We start from the raw sequence: 14,530 nt of genomic DNA, 5'->3' as shown, positions 1-14,530 counted from the left end.
CCTACAGATCAACATAGTAAAGGAGCTCATCTGTGATCCTGAGTTTAAAGCCAGTTTTTATTCAACTTAAACTTGGAACTAAGTTGTAAATAAATCTGAAACTGAAACTTTGCTTGTGTGTAAAAAGTGATTTCAGAGCCACTCGGTTCTCCCTGATGGAAACTGTTTACCTTCAGTGTTTTGTGCTTCTGATCATTTTAATAGACGTCAGCGTCACTAATTAATGACGTTCTATTAAAAGACTGGTTTACCAAGACAGACGCTGGAGGACTTTCACCTGAAATGAGTTCATGAAGCCAGTCTGGTTATAAAAATGATAACAGGACATCAGAGCCAGAATTACTCTTTTAGTACTTTTACTTTATACTTAAGTACATTTGAAGGTAAATACTTTAGTACTTTTACTCAAGTGGAGGTCTAGAGGGAGGAACTTCTACTTTTACTGGAGTAATATTTTACCCTGGGTGTCTCTACTTTAACTCAGGTACATGGTTTGTGTACTTCGTCCACCTCTGGCTGTGGATGTGCTCTTTTATACCGTCTCTGTCTTTATGAAGGTTCACCGATTTGTTTGGATTGTAAATAAACTGGCTGTGTTTGCACCGCAGACAGCGCGTCATACAGTTACAAGGAGAGTCAGCGACGTTACGTTTCTCTACAGTTTTACACCAAAATACTCTGAAAAACGTTTTTATCTCTCAATGAACTAAATACAGTTTGGCTTATTTAGTTAAGGGCGCTAATTTGAGGGGCGAGTTTAACGCAAATGTCAACGGGAATCTTTGTGCTCTGACGCATTTCCCCAAACACAACAGCTAAACGGGGAAAAGGCTGTTTACAAACCACGTCAGTAAAGTAGGTTTAAGTTATTTTAACCTAGAATGCTCCGTTTCCAGGTCGTAATATTAGTTTTGCTGGGCTTCAGTTCGTTAGTCCGTCTGTTAAACGCGACAACTGCAACATCACCGCATAGCTTGCTTGTTAGCTAGCATGCTAAAGGCTACACGGTTAGCTAACAACAACAACAACAAAGACAGGCGCCGGCTATACATTTTGTTTACAACCGAAGCAAATAGTCTCAGATTTTATGTAGTATGTCTAAAATTCTCTAAACGTTTTGCGTTTGTAAAAGTTATAACTAGCTGCCTGTGCAAATGTTTTGGTGTTCATGGCCTTACAAAAAACACGGCGCTGTTTTTTTGCCTAGCTTGCGTGTTCATTTGGTGTGGACGGGGAGCAAACGGGACGTTTTTATATGAACAAAGTTTACATATAATATAAAACTCCCCGTTCAAAACGTAGGAAGCGCTGTAAATGGTTCTCATGTTGTTACACTCTTTATACGCTAGGTGGCGCTGTTGTACTGCACTGTCTAGTGATGAACGATTGTTTTTTCTGGAGTCGACTCCGAGGCTTGACTCGTGCTAATTGAATCGATTCAGTCGGAATTTTCGACTCGGCTTAGTTTTGACCGAGACAGCGCCGAACCGGCGGTGGATGGATACAGAGAGTGAACCGTCGTGGTCGAGGAGCGACAGATTGTAATGATTTGGTGGACGCTGTTCACATGACGGGGCTGGGGAAACTCAGGGATGTGCTAGGGAAATCATTCCTGCAGTCATGGAATCTTTTCTCCATTACTTGAAAAGGAACTGGATGGATTTTATCTTCCTTTTTTCACGAGGCTGAAGTTGGCGTCATATTCGCCAGATTTTGATTCGACTTTGCCGGTCCACCTTAAGTGATGCAGTAGTTATCTTACTGGCGCGCTGGCTCCAGTGACTGCAGCGCAATTTAAGGTGGAACGGGAATTTGAATAAGAAGCTGGCAAGTAAAGCACAAATGCCAACTTGCCGGTCCACCTTAAGTGATGCAGTGGTTATCTTACTGGCGCGCTGGCTCCAGTGACTGCAGCGCAATTTAAGGTGGAACGGGAATTTGAATGAGAAGCTGGCAAGTAAAGCGCGAATGCCAATTTGCTGGTCCACCTTAAGTGATGCAGTAGTTATCTTAATGGCGCGCCGGCTCCAGTGACTGCAGCGCTATTTAAGGTGGAACGGGAATTTGAATAAGAAGCTGGCAAGTGAGGCGCAAATGCCAACGTCATCCTCTTCTCCACGCCGTTCTGTGAAAATCATTCAAAAGAATCGATTCTTTTGAAATAGACTCCCCATCACTGACTCAGTCCTGGCTCTGTACAGTGACCTGCTCTCCTCAGCCTCACAGTCAGATGCTCCTTTGGATTATTTGACTTGGCTTTGAGCGCATACACGTTGTGCTTTATGAGCCGGTGAGAGGCCACGGGGCTCGGACTGCTCGCTAATATCTGAGGTCCAGATGTCGAAAATACCGCGCAGAGCTCAGCCGGTTGCCCAGCATAGACACCAAACGTAGCGCATGACTCGAGAGCCTGCTCTTGGAAGGCTTTCCATAAGATGTTAGGAACATTGCTGTGAGAATTTGTTTGCATTCAGCCACAGGATCATTAGCAAGGTCAGTTACAGATGTTGGATGATTAGTTCAGAATGATAAAAGTCTCTGCTACTCGTTCCAAAGGGATGTGATGGAGCTCCATCACTCTGGAGAACATAGTTCCACTGCTCCACAGCCCCAGGGCTGGGGGGCTTTATAGTCCTCTAGATGATGTATGTATGATAGCCTTTTTCTTTATTCTGTGCAGCTCTTCCAGTCCATTGGCCAAACTGGCAGATTTGTGAGTTGTCAATAATTAGCTTTCAACAGGTGACAAACAGCTCCAGCCCAAATAAACAAGCAGTGCTGTGCTCTAAACTTGTGGGATCACAAAGTCAGAAGTGCAAACTTTTTTTTTTTGTCATACTTCTGGTAGTTTTCATGAGACTCGTACCGTGTATCAATAAATGTGTTTCTGCTTTCATACATTTAAATGTAATTACCTCAGTCTAACAGATGAAATCTCACACAAGTCCCATTCAGATTGTTGTGACATAAGAGGAAAATAATTGCGATCAGGTGATATCATGTAATCGCTGTATGTGGCCTGGACTGGCTTTGGGAAAAGTAATCTTAGGCTCATGTCTGGCTTCTTTAGAGCGTCCAGTTCTATTGACATGGCTTTCCAAAGGGAGATTTTACAAACTATATGCACAGAATATGTCATGAAAGGCTGCACCTTAATCGTACAAAACATGCATTTATTTTGTACGACTATATTCAATATTCCGTAACAGGCTATTTTTGTTACCGTGTCTTTAAGATTGATCTATGTAAATGAGCTCTGTTCTGATTGGCTGTCCTGTATTGCGTCTCATTCATAAGGCAGTCAGTGCTGAAACACTTCTTAATAACTTTAGTTATTAGTGGGTGGGGCTAAACTGCTGCAGGTCTATAGGCAGATAAATGTAAATACACTATTTCCAAAAGAATTCAGTCACCCATCCAGATCATTGAGTTCAGGTGTTCCAGTCACTTCCGTGGCCACAGGTGTATAAAGCCGAGCCCCTAGGCCTGCAGACTGCTTCTACAGACATTAGTGAAAGAATGGGTCGCTCTCAGGAGCTCAGTGAGTTCCAGCGTGGTACCGTGATCGGACGCCACCTGTGCAGCAAGTCCAGTCGTGAAATTTCCTCACTACTAAATATTCCACAGTCAACTGTCAGTGGGATTATAACAAAGTGGAAGCGATTGGGAACGACAGCAGCTCAGCCATGAAGTGGTCGGCCACGTAAAATGACAGAGTGGATGCTGAGGGGCATAGTGCACAGAGGTCACCAACTTTCTGCAGAGTCAATCACTACAGACCTCCAAACTTCATGTGGCCTTCAGATCAGCTCAAGAACAGCGTAGAGAGCTCCATGGAGTGGGTTTCCATGGCCGAGCAGCTGCATCAAAGCTTTATATCACCAACCGCAATGCAAAGCGTGGAATGCAGTGGTGTAAAGCTCCGCCACTGGACTCTGGAGCAGTGGAGACGTGTTCTCTGGAGTGGCCAATCACGCTTCTCGGTCTGGCAATCCGATGGACAAGTCTGGTTTTAGTTCCAGTGAAAGGAACTCTTAAAGCTTCAGAACCAAGAAATTTTGGACAATTTCATGCTCCCAACTTTGTGGGAACAGTTTGGGGACGGCCCCTTCCTGTTCCAACATGACTGAGCACCAGTGCACAAAGCAGGTCCATAAAGATGTGGATGAGCGAGTCTGGTGTGGAAGAACTTGACTTGCCTGCATGGAGTCTTGATCTCAACCAGATAGAACACCTTTGGGATGAATTAGAGCGGAGACTGTGAGCCAGGCCTTCTCGTCCAACATCAGTGTCTGACCTCACAAATGCGCTTCTGGAAGAACGGTCAGAAATTCCCATAAACACATTCCTAACCCTTGTGGAAAGCCTTCCCAGAAGAGCTGAAGCTGTTATAGCTGCAGATGGTGGGCCGACATCATATTAAACCCTATGGATTAAGAATGGGACGTCACTCCAGTTCATATGCGCGTGAAGGCAGACGAGCGAATACTTTTGTAAATATAGTGTATGTTGGTTTTCGTGACATCAGTTTTTGCAACTTAATTTCCATATATGGACTGGGGAGCGATGTCTGTCTGCTTATTACAACAGACTGTGATTTTATAAAATTGAGGTAATTTCCACTATATGGGCCCTTTAAGTGGCCACACTCACAAGTTGGAAATTTAGAAGGAGTGTTTGGATACTTCTGGACATAAAAGTGTATGTTAGAATACACGTAATACACAGACCTGCCAAATATTTCAGGGAAGCAGCTTATTGTTCACATTATTTGAAAGTTAAAGTGTGTTAGCGGTTTAAATGATTGGCTTGTCTTGCGTCATATGTTTAGTTTCTGTAAACCTGATTGGTTACGCTCGATTGAAATGATAAACTGTACAGCTGACATGCAGAGATGGAATCGGTTCTCCCACTCCTCCAACTTTCTGTCACTGTGTGGGCCTGCGTGACTGTGGAGATAAGCAGAAAATAGAAAGGCAGTGTTTGTGTGCATGTGCATGTTTTAGAAGATAATATGAGAAAGATGGTGTTGACAGGCGAAGGAGAGGGAGAAAGTGTGTGTGTGTGTGTGTGTGTGTGTGTGTGTGTGTGTGTGTGTGTGTGTGTGTGTGTGTGTGTGTGCACATACTGTCTGGAATGTAAGCGTGGAGCGTGTCCAGCAGGCCAGGTCAGGTGACTGTATTGTGAGTCCTGCTTTTGGGTCTTCTTGTGTACCTGAGTTCACGGCTGATTCAGAGCTATTTACACTTTTCTCTATTTAGTTTCCTTTTTGAAATATATAAATACAGTTGGGTAGAGCAGCCTGAAGCCAGGCTCGAGTAAAAGTATTACTTCAGCTAAATAATGACACCAACAGAAGTAAAAGTGCCTTCTCTAAATTCTGCTTGGGAAGAATAATAATAAAAAAAAAAAAAGTAGAGCCATGTAAGTTAGATAGGTAGAACTGTAGTGGAGCGTCTTAGTACATCCAGCATGTGTCAGTGTACAGTGAAAAAAAGATGGTTCTTTAGTAAACGGAATGGTTCTGTATAGAACCATGAATTCTATGGAGAACCATCTTTTACTTAAATGGTTCTTTGCGTGGTGAAAGGGCTCTTTAGGTTGTTGGAGAGTGGTTGTGTATAGTTATATATAGAACTGTTGTGATATATCAGGCTTTTAATGAGAGAAAAGCCCTTTTCGCAACAATCTGACGCACGAGTTCACCATAAAGAACCATTTAGGCGTGAAATGTTTGTACATAGAGAGCGTGATTCTAAATGGAGCAACTCCTTTTACTAAAGAACCTTTGGAGAACCACCTTTTCAAGCTCTATTCTTCTCGTTCTGATGCCCTCTTGGCCTAAAGCAAAATGCTAAAGCTTCAAAACCAGGCGTGGGGAAGAAGTCACAAATCACCAATATAACAGTGAAAAATACGCAAAATACGCAAACTGTGCGAAAGTCAGGCACCGCTCTTCGTTTCTGTGTGTGAACAGATGTGCTGGTCTGAACGTTTTGTGATCAATTCCAGTAAAAAGTGTCCCTTAAGTGTAAAGTACTCCTTTTCCTGGAGTAATTTCTGAGATTAGGCATACGAAGTTTCACGTGCTTAAGGAAAGAGAAAGTCAAAGAAAAAGAACAATTCAACAGTAAGAGTCTGAAAGGATGTGAAGCTGTCATGAAGCCCTTTCTGAGAAAAGCAAATAGACAAAACTTGCAAACCTTCTTTGAAAAGCAAAGTAGCCCAAAAAGAATAGGATTTGTAATGAAGGCGAATGGATGCGTGAAATGCTGAAAAAACTAACGTTATATTTAGTCGTTGTAGCTTCCTTCAGGTGTTTTTTTCCTGATGCTAAAACGATATCTTGTGCGTAACAGTCATGTTTACTGGAAATGACGTGAATGAACGGTGGTCTCTGACTTTTGCACAGCTTTAATATTAGCATTCGTGTTTATTATGGTCATTGTTTGCATTTAACTGTGTACAAGTAGCAAGTTCCTACCTACTTGGTTACCACTGTTACTGTACAGTTTGTAGGCCTACTTGTGTTGAGGCCAAGTCTCCCAAATCTTGACCAACGTGTTGCGCAGGCTTTCTTTCCCAATTGGCCAGCCTTCCAGCATAACCTTATAGGAAATTATCACACTTTACAGTAATGATATTGAGGAACCTCAAATAAACTCGCTTGTGGTTTCCCAGACTACGTGACGAACTGACATCTATAAAAAGGACGAAAGTACAGACAAAATTCGGCCTTCGAGGTGGCTGCTACTACTTTTAGCTGACGTGCTGTGTTTATAGATAACAGTGTATCATGCAGTGTCAGAAACCACATAAGAAAGTCTGCTTTATGACTCTGCTTAGTTTGAGGCAAGCATGTAATTATGTAAGAATGTAATCAGTTTACACAGTGTCAGCCGGTTAGCTACGTTAGCCTCGTACCTCCAGTACAAAACTAGAGAAGCAAACTTCAGACCGAATGAGGGGAAAATTGTGTGAATTAGATTTTTTTTTTTTCACTGAAGTGTTTCTTTAAGTCGCCGTCTGGGCTTGGACGCAGTTAAAGGGGAAATATGGGAACTTTCGGAGCGGCTCATTTTTTCCTAGCTCTCACGGTTCCAGTAAGCCTCCGCCCACCTCTCCCCCTCCTCCGTCCCTGTGGCTTTGCATTGAGTTTTCCATTAATGGGCCGCTTGGCCCGCCGCTCTCGCAGCGCCACTGTTTGCCTTACAGTAACGTTTGTTTGCTGAGGGCCCGGCCCAAGGTGGCCCGTGCAGGGCGATGGCGGTATGGATTTTTCCTCTAATCTGTGTCCGATAGTAGTGGTGTTTGCAGAAGGCTTTATTAGAAGTGGAGGGGGAGATGGAGAGGCCGGAACGAGGAGGGGGACGGCAGCTGTCTCCTAGCACACTTTGAAGTGGAGCTAAATTCACTCCAGACTCGCTCGCTACTCCAGTGCTAGTGTTTTTTTGCCTGTTTGCAGTGTCATTGGTTTGATTGCTAAAACTAACAGTGGTCTGCAGTGAAGGCCTGGGGTTACACACACGCACAGAGGTGGTGTGTCTAGCTGACAGTGATGGCCGCGTGTTGTGTTCTCAGGCCGTTGCCGTCACGCTATCGTTATGTTGTGCAGAGGAGGCTACAGTGCAGACAGTGTTCAGTCTGTCTGTCTGCTTAACTCTCACTCTTAACAATCACAGCCCTGTCTGCCGCCCTGCACGACTGCATTCATAATGCTGATTAAGGCCCGACGGTCAGTTATCTGTGGTCAGAGAGAGAGGGCTGTAAATCTCGGACCTCACAATGATTCAGTTTGATTATGATACTGTAGGACATTATGCAGTACGTTGTAACACATCGCCTCTCAGATCTCACCACAATTTGATTCTTTTGGTATGAATCTGAATTATTTTTCAGAATGCTTTACTCTTCAAAAGGTTGAAATTACATTATGTTTAATAAAATATACGGAAACTAAGCTGCGAAAACAGCCGTTTTTCTGACAGAAGCACAATACAGGGATTGGAGATCATTTACAGAAGCACCGCCTGATTTACTAAGGCATTCCAAGACATAAAAAGAGGCTGGTCATGTAAAATCATGACCATTTTTGTGTCATGCATTATAAGTGGACCTCAGGGGTGAAAGTAAAATACTTCCCACACACTGTCAAAAAAAGGTGCTGTACAGGTGCATTTTTTTTTTTGTTCATCAAGGTACAAACAATCAAGCAGTGTACCCTCAAAGGAACAGCAGTGATGTTAAAGTACTCTTTACCTTAAGTAAGTTTTCCCCAGAGGAGAGGAATGTCTTTGTACCTTTTCATGACCTAAAATATTAAAACAGAAGCATAAAACAAAGCGTCTGGGGTGGAGACAGAGTGTGTGACGTGAATGCAGCTGTTGTGAAATATTTTACAGGTTCATATATGTACTTTCAGTGGACCGTTTCCGTTGGTCCGTTCTTCATAGCTTTTTGACGTGGTGGAAGTGGCAGTTGACATTTTCAGCTTATGTCAAAAAAAAATTTGAACAAGTGATAAAATGGAGATGAAAGATTTTATTTCAAGAGCAACAAATCATGAACAATACACACAACCATTTTAGATGTTTTGACTCATTACTGTACTTTGTGGCCAATGAAAAATGATAAAATGGCAAACAAGATTATGCAATACAGCAATAAGCCACAAGAGGCCGTCGTGCCTGAAACTCCCTTCCCCATAATAAAATTGCAGCACCGCACAGCCTCAATCAGATTTTAGAACTGAAAATATCCATCCATCCATCCATCCATCCATCCATCTTCTAAGCCGCTTCTCCGTCAGCGTCACAGGGGGGTGCTGGAGCCTATCCCAGCAGTCTTCAGGCGGAAGGCAGGATACACCCTGGACAGGTCGCCAGTCCATTGCAGGGCAGACAGACAGACACAGACAGTCACACACACACTCACACCTAGGGGCAATGTAACATGTCCAATTGGCCTGACTGCATGTCTTTAGACTGTGGGAGGAAACCGGAGAACCCGGAGGAAACCCACACAGACACAGGGAGAACATGCAAACTCCACACAGAGAGGACCCCGGTCGCCCGGCCGGGGAATCGAACCCAGGCCCTCCTCGCTGTGAGGCGACAGCGCCTAACCAATTAGAATTATTATATATTAATAGTGGTTTTCTGGCATGTTTTGGCCTCCAGGTTTTATCGCCACTTTTGAAACGTGAAGTATTCTGGATGTTAATTCTGTCTTGATCTTGACTTCATTCTTGATGTCATACAGCTTTCTCTGAACATCGTCTGCCCCTCGTTCCTCGGGACACATCTAACATTTCTTTTTCCTGGTATACGCAGTGTTAAAGCACGTGTTTCTCGGCCTGCTTCCCCATGAGAATGAATATGATGCAAGTGAGAAGCGAGATGTGAGAGAACTCAAAGGGAACTTGGTGAAAGACGTGTCTTCTGAGGATGTAAGTGAATTATCTGCTATTGTCATCATATCTTCATGAGCATAATGCTGGTTTTTGACGTAAACATTGAGCCAGACCTTGTTTTTGAGCCTGTGTGTGCTGTTAATACATTAATAAAGACATATGGCGTGGTCTTACTTGATCTGAAAAACTCACAGCCATGCATGCACATCAAATTTTAGCATGTTTTTTTTTTCTCCTGGGTCAGTAATGCTCCTTTTTTTAGTTTCAACTAAAAATCTTACATAGTGCAGCTTTTAGATTCTCATTTTCCTTAATAATTATGTGAAACGTCTCACAGAACTAACATATTAGAATTCATTTATTTCTGCAACTGAATGAGGTTTATTTTACTTAAAACATGGAAACATTTCAACTGTAGAGGACACTGAATAACCAAATGTGAACTATTTACACAGTAATTTAAAAACAGAAAGCCTTTTTCTTGTTTTGGGACTTTTACATTTCAAAAGAAGTTTTATAATGGCCAAAAATGTACATTGACTATTATTATAATCAATTACAAGCTACATTTCCGAAACTAGTGTTGGTGAATCAGCATTTTCAGGTCCAAACATCATGATGACTAATGCATTTCACAACCGTAGAGAAAGAGCAGCGATTTTTGTTGTAATATTATCGCTGTTAGTGTTAAGCATTCCTTCATTGTTTTGGCAACAGTTGTTAATTACAGTTCACAACATGTAAAGCCACTTGAATCTGAAAGATAGTGACAGAGAATCCCATTAATATGATTATGACTGTTAGCTTTAAACATTCCTTTTGTTGTTTTAACAACAGTTGTTTGAATCTAAACCTAATAAAAAATCAATACAGAACTGTGTCAAAGTCAAATCCTACCTGTCATTTATCTCATTTCCAGGCCAAACAGCCTTTAAGTACACGTTATTCGTATTTAACACCAGTAAAAAAGCAGAAAATGTGTATCTAACACAAAATTACACAGAAGCCTCAACAACTAAATATATATATATATATATATATATATATATATATATATATATATATATATATATATATATATATATTAATGTTTAGTGTCCTCACACTGTCGTTATTACATCTTCCATTCTTTTCCAGACTTGCTTTCAGTTCTTTGACGAAATCTTCAGGGATGTTTTTCCACACCTCCAAAGTTCAGTCTTAGAAGTTGGTTACATTTTCTGCTTCTCACGACCCAAGAAATACCAAATACATGGTGATGTTGAGGTCTGGACTCTGAGGTGGATAGTTTATTGGTCTGAGAACAGCTGCAGCTTCTTCTTTGTTTGATTTGCAAATTTTCTTCTCTGTTGTCCGTTTCCGTTTCTCAGTGAGGGCTTCTTGACAGCTAAACATCCTTCAGACTTCTGGACGCTTGAAGCGAAACACTTGGATTGGTTCAGATCTGAAGTAATGGTGGAGCTTGATTTTCTCTCAATGATGAAAGCTTTTAGTAAAGCTGTAAATCTGGAAGTATCAGTTTTGGTGGTCTCGTACGACTTGTTCCGCATCTCATTTTCTCTGTATCCTTTGACTTTTATTTTTGTATAATCTGATTTTTCTTGCTTACTTCCCTTTGACCTTGTCTTATATCTAATCTACTCTGAAGCATCTCCTGAAAGGGAGTTGTCTTCTGACAGTGGACAGAATCGCCTGTGGATTTTTTCCGATCTGAAGCATGAGTAGAACCAGAGACTAAGGGGGGGCTTTTCCTGCTTGTGGCTTTTTTTTGTTGAAGGCCAGGACTTTCCCCATAAACAGACACCACGTTGAGCATCACGAGCTTTCCTCCATTCATTTTCTTCTCCTGTCTTCTCCTTTATAATGTCTCTGGTAGAGCTTGAATTTTTTCCCTGTCTTTCAAAGATGAAAGCTTGAATTGCTGTTTATCTGATTGTGACAGTTTTGGTGGTCTACCAGGTCTTGCATGGGTGTTAGGACTCCCTTTTTGTTGTATCTTTCAATCATTCAACTCCAGTTATGGAAAAAACCTGTTTTTTTTTTTACTTCTCTCCTAAGCAAGGGGATCAACTTATATCTGATCTCCTCAGAAATATCTCCAGAAAAATGACTACCTTCTAAATGAAGGCCTCTTTTACTGAAATTCCTCATGACATGTTCAAACACATGAATTGGTTTAAAATAAATAAATGAAAAGCAGTGTTTGGCTTTCGCATAGTCCAGTTTTCAAACTCATGTCCAACCCCCTTTGGAAAAATCCACTGAAAAATGGTTGTTTTAACTCAAAATAAAGGACTCGTAATCACAGAGGTCCAAATTCACCTTCCTTTTTTCAAAATAAAAATGTCTGAAGTAGGACTTCAACAAACGTTTCAAAACATAACATTCACTCCACGGTCCACGCTCTGTTTATGAAAACGAAACTGAAATTGGCCTGTTCTGAATTCATTATTTATGTGATGTCACGAACACCCATGCATTTACAAATCTGCCTAAAGCAGTTTAAAGCAGGTCATTGTACATAAAATCATTCTTAAAAGCACAGTAACAAAAACAGCCTAAGGGATGAAGAGAGGAAGCGGTCATGTAAAAGTGAATTATGACTGTTCTGGCGGACTTTGTGTGAAGGAACGGGGGAGGTGTTGGATATAGGCCCTTAGATATTCATATTATAAATGAAGAGTGGTGTCTGGCTTTTGAAGCAATATAAGATTTTTATTATTTTTTTAAAAAGATATTTTAGTTTTTTTCTTTTCTTAAATGTCGTCACTATTGGTATTTGTTGCTTTAGTAACCGTTGTTAATGGCAGTTCATACCAAGAAAGCTGTATCTGAACTGGATCCGAGTGAGAGAGACATGCATGGACAGACGGAGAGAGACAGCGAGAGAAATATATGGGGGCTGGGTGGGTGGAAAGTGCAGGGTCATCCAGCTGTGGGGTGGGGTGCGTCTGTTGAGAGTCAGCAGCTCTGTGTGTTCAGAGAACAACGTTCTCCGCCCTTATCTGGGCCTGTGTTTACCTGTTGTGTTCCCATGGTGATTCCCGCCCTGCCGCCTGTGCTGCAGACCTGAAAGTGTGTCAGCAGGTGTGAGTGTGGGTGAGAGAGAGAGAGAAAGAGGGAGAGAACAGTAAAAGGAGAAGGGCAGACAGTGAGCACAATATGTCCGCACAGTAGGTGTTTCTGTGTCAGTAAAACTGAGAATGTGAGAGAGAGAGAGAGAGAGAGAGAGAGAGAGAGAGAGGTTGTGAATGACAGAGCCCGTCGGCTTTCTTCGAAACAGGAAGTGTGCTGATGTCAGTGCTGCATTGACGCAGCCATCTGCTCTCACTGACAGACCGTTCTGCACTGTCACCGTAGCGACGGCTGCAGTGGGAGCAAACATCCGGACCTGCACCCCCCACCACCACCAACCCCGGTCATTTACATTATCACCCACACACACACACACACACCTGCCTGTTCCAGAGGTGTCCAGCACAGTACTGTACTAATATGACCGCACCCCACTCAGCCGTTACTCTTCTACCAGTCAGTGCTAACCTGAGTTGAGTGAAAGAAAATGCGGAACCTCTAGAACAAGCTGGAACAGCTTTGCATGGAATAAGTGTCTGAAATTTCTTGCTGGGTCACGGAACTTTTAGACATAGAGGTGCCGAAAAATCAGAAGAACCACTAAGAACCCTTCGATGTTAATCGTCCTCTTTAAAGAACTGTGTGTGCAAAGAACCATTTTAAAGTCTGAAGAACCTCTACATAACGTTAAGGTTCCTAGCCAAGAGTCATTCAGGAACTTTTATTGTTAACTGGTCCACATCTGGCTTTTTTTAAATTTCCCAACCTCTCCTTATTTCTTAGAATCAATCAAAATCAAATCAAATTTATTTGTGGTGCTTTTTACAGCTGATGTTGTCACAAAGCAGCTCCACAGAATTCCAGTAAAGACAAAGTTTTAATATGAATGTAAAACCCCCAGGTGAGCAAGCCAGGGGTGACAGTGGCAAGGAGAACCTCCCTCAGAGCTGAGGAAGAAACCTTGGGAGGAACCAAGGCTCACCGGGGGGGACCCGTCCTCCTCTGGTCAGACTACCTATAAATGATTATACTACTAATATTAATAGCAGTAGTATTAGTAGTAGTAATAGCCAGGAGTCTATGAGAACTTCAGTGTAGGGTGGACAGCTGGTCCAAGGCAGGTGGTGCTAGCTGGGAGGTGGGCAGCTGGTCTGAAGCGGGTAGCAGGACAGTTGACAGTCAGTCGTCCGTCAGTGTCTGGCTGGACAGGTGGGCAGTCGTTTACTCTGAAAAAGGTAGGGATTATGTTGTTATTGTTTGTTTTGTTTTGTTTTGTTTTGTTTTTACTATGTTTGTGTTATTGATAGATGTAGGTTGATTGACTGCCCTGTATTGTGCCTCATTCAAAAAGCATGGGCTGAAACACTTTTTGTCCCATTGCGTCACTAAAAATCGTACTTTGATCTGTATGTTGTTTGGAATATTTTTACAAAATAGCCCAGTAGGGCAGTCAGTTCAGATGTAGCTGCTGTTGTGTTCCTGACCATTGTGAGATGATCCAACTCTGAAATTAGAATAACTTTATGATGCCTGAACCAGCTGAGCGCTTTTTATTGTGCTCTGTTTATTTATAGAGTTGTAGGCGCCAGCCTTGCGTTAAACTGTGTGTAGCGCAACCACATGTTGTATTGCTTCCTAAAGTATGCCACCCTGTGTGTGAATGCCCGTGTGGGCCAGGGAATCAGTACATGAATGAATGCGCAAATACCCTGACATTAAATGACCCAGGCAACACTTCAGTCAATGTGGCTTGATTTTCAAAAGCGTCACTCGCTTCCTCTTTGCTTTGGCTAGCTGACATGCAAATGTGTATGTATGTATTTTGGTTTCCATGGCTGCGCGTTGTGATTGGTGTTTGTTTGTCTGGCGAGTGGTGAATGGTGGAGAATTTTTGAGCCGCTGAGGGTTTTTTTTGAGCGATTTGGTGGCGGCTATGAAAATGAGAGGAGGAGACACTGTGACACAGACAGAGAGAAAGGGAGATTTTGGCTCTGATTCATTTCTGATCATCGCAAGTCACAAGGGAAGAGGCAGCAGACTCAA

This window comes from Pygocentrus nattereri, chromosome 14 (assembly GCF_015220715.1).
Source record: "Pygocentrus nattereri isolate fPygNat1 chromosome 14, fPygNat1.pri, whole genome shotgun sequence".
Classification (NCBI taxonomy): Eukaryota; Metazoa; Chordata; class Actinopteri; order Characiformes; family Serrasalmidae; genus Pygocentrus; species Pygocentrus nattereri.
This window is presented reverse-complemented; position numbering follows the sequence as displayed.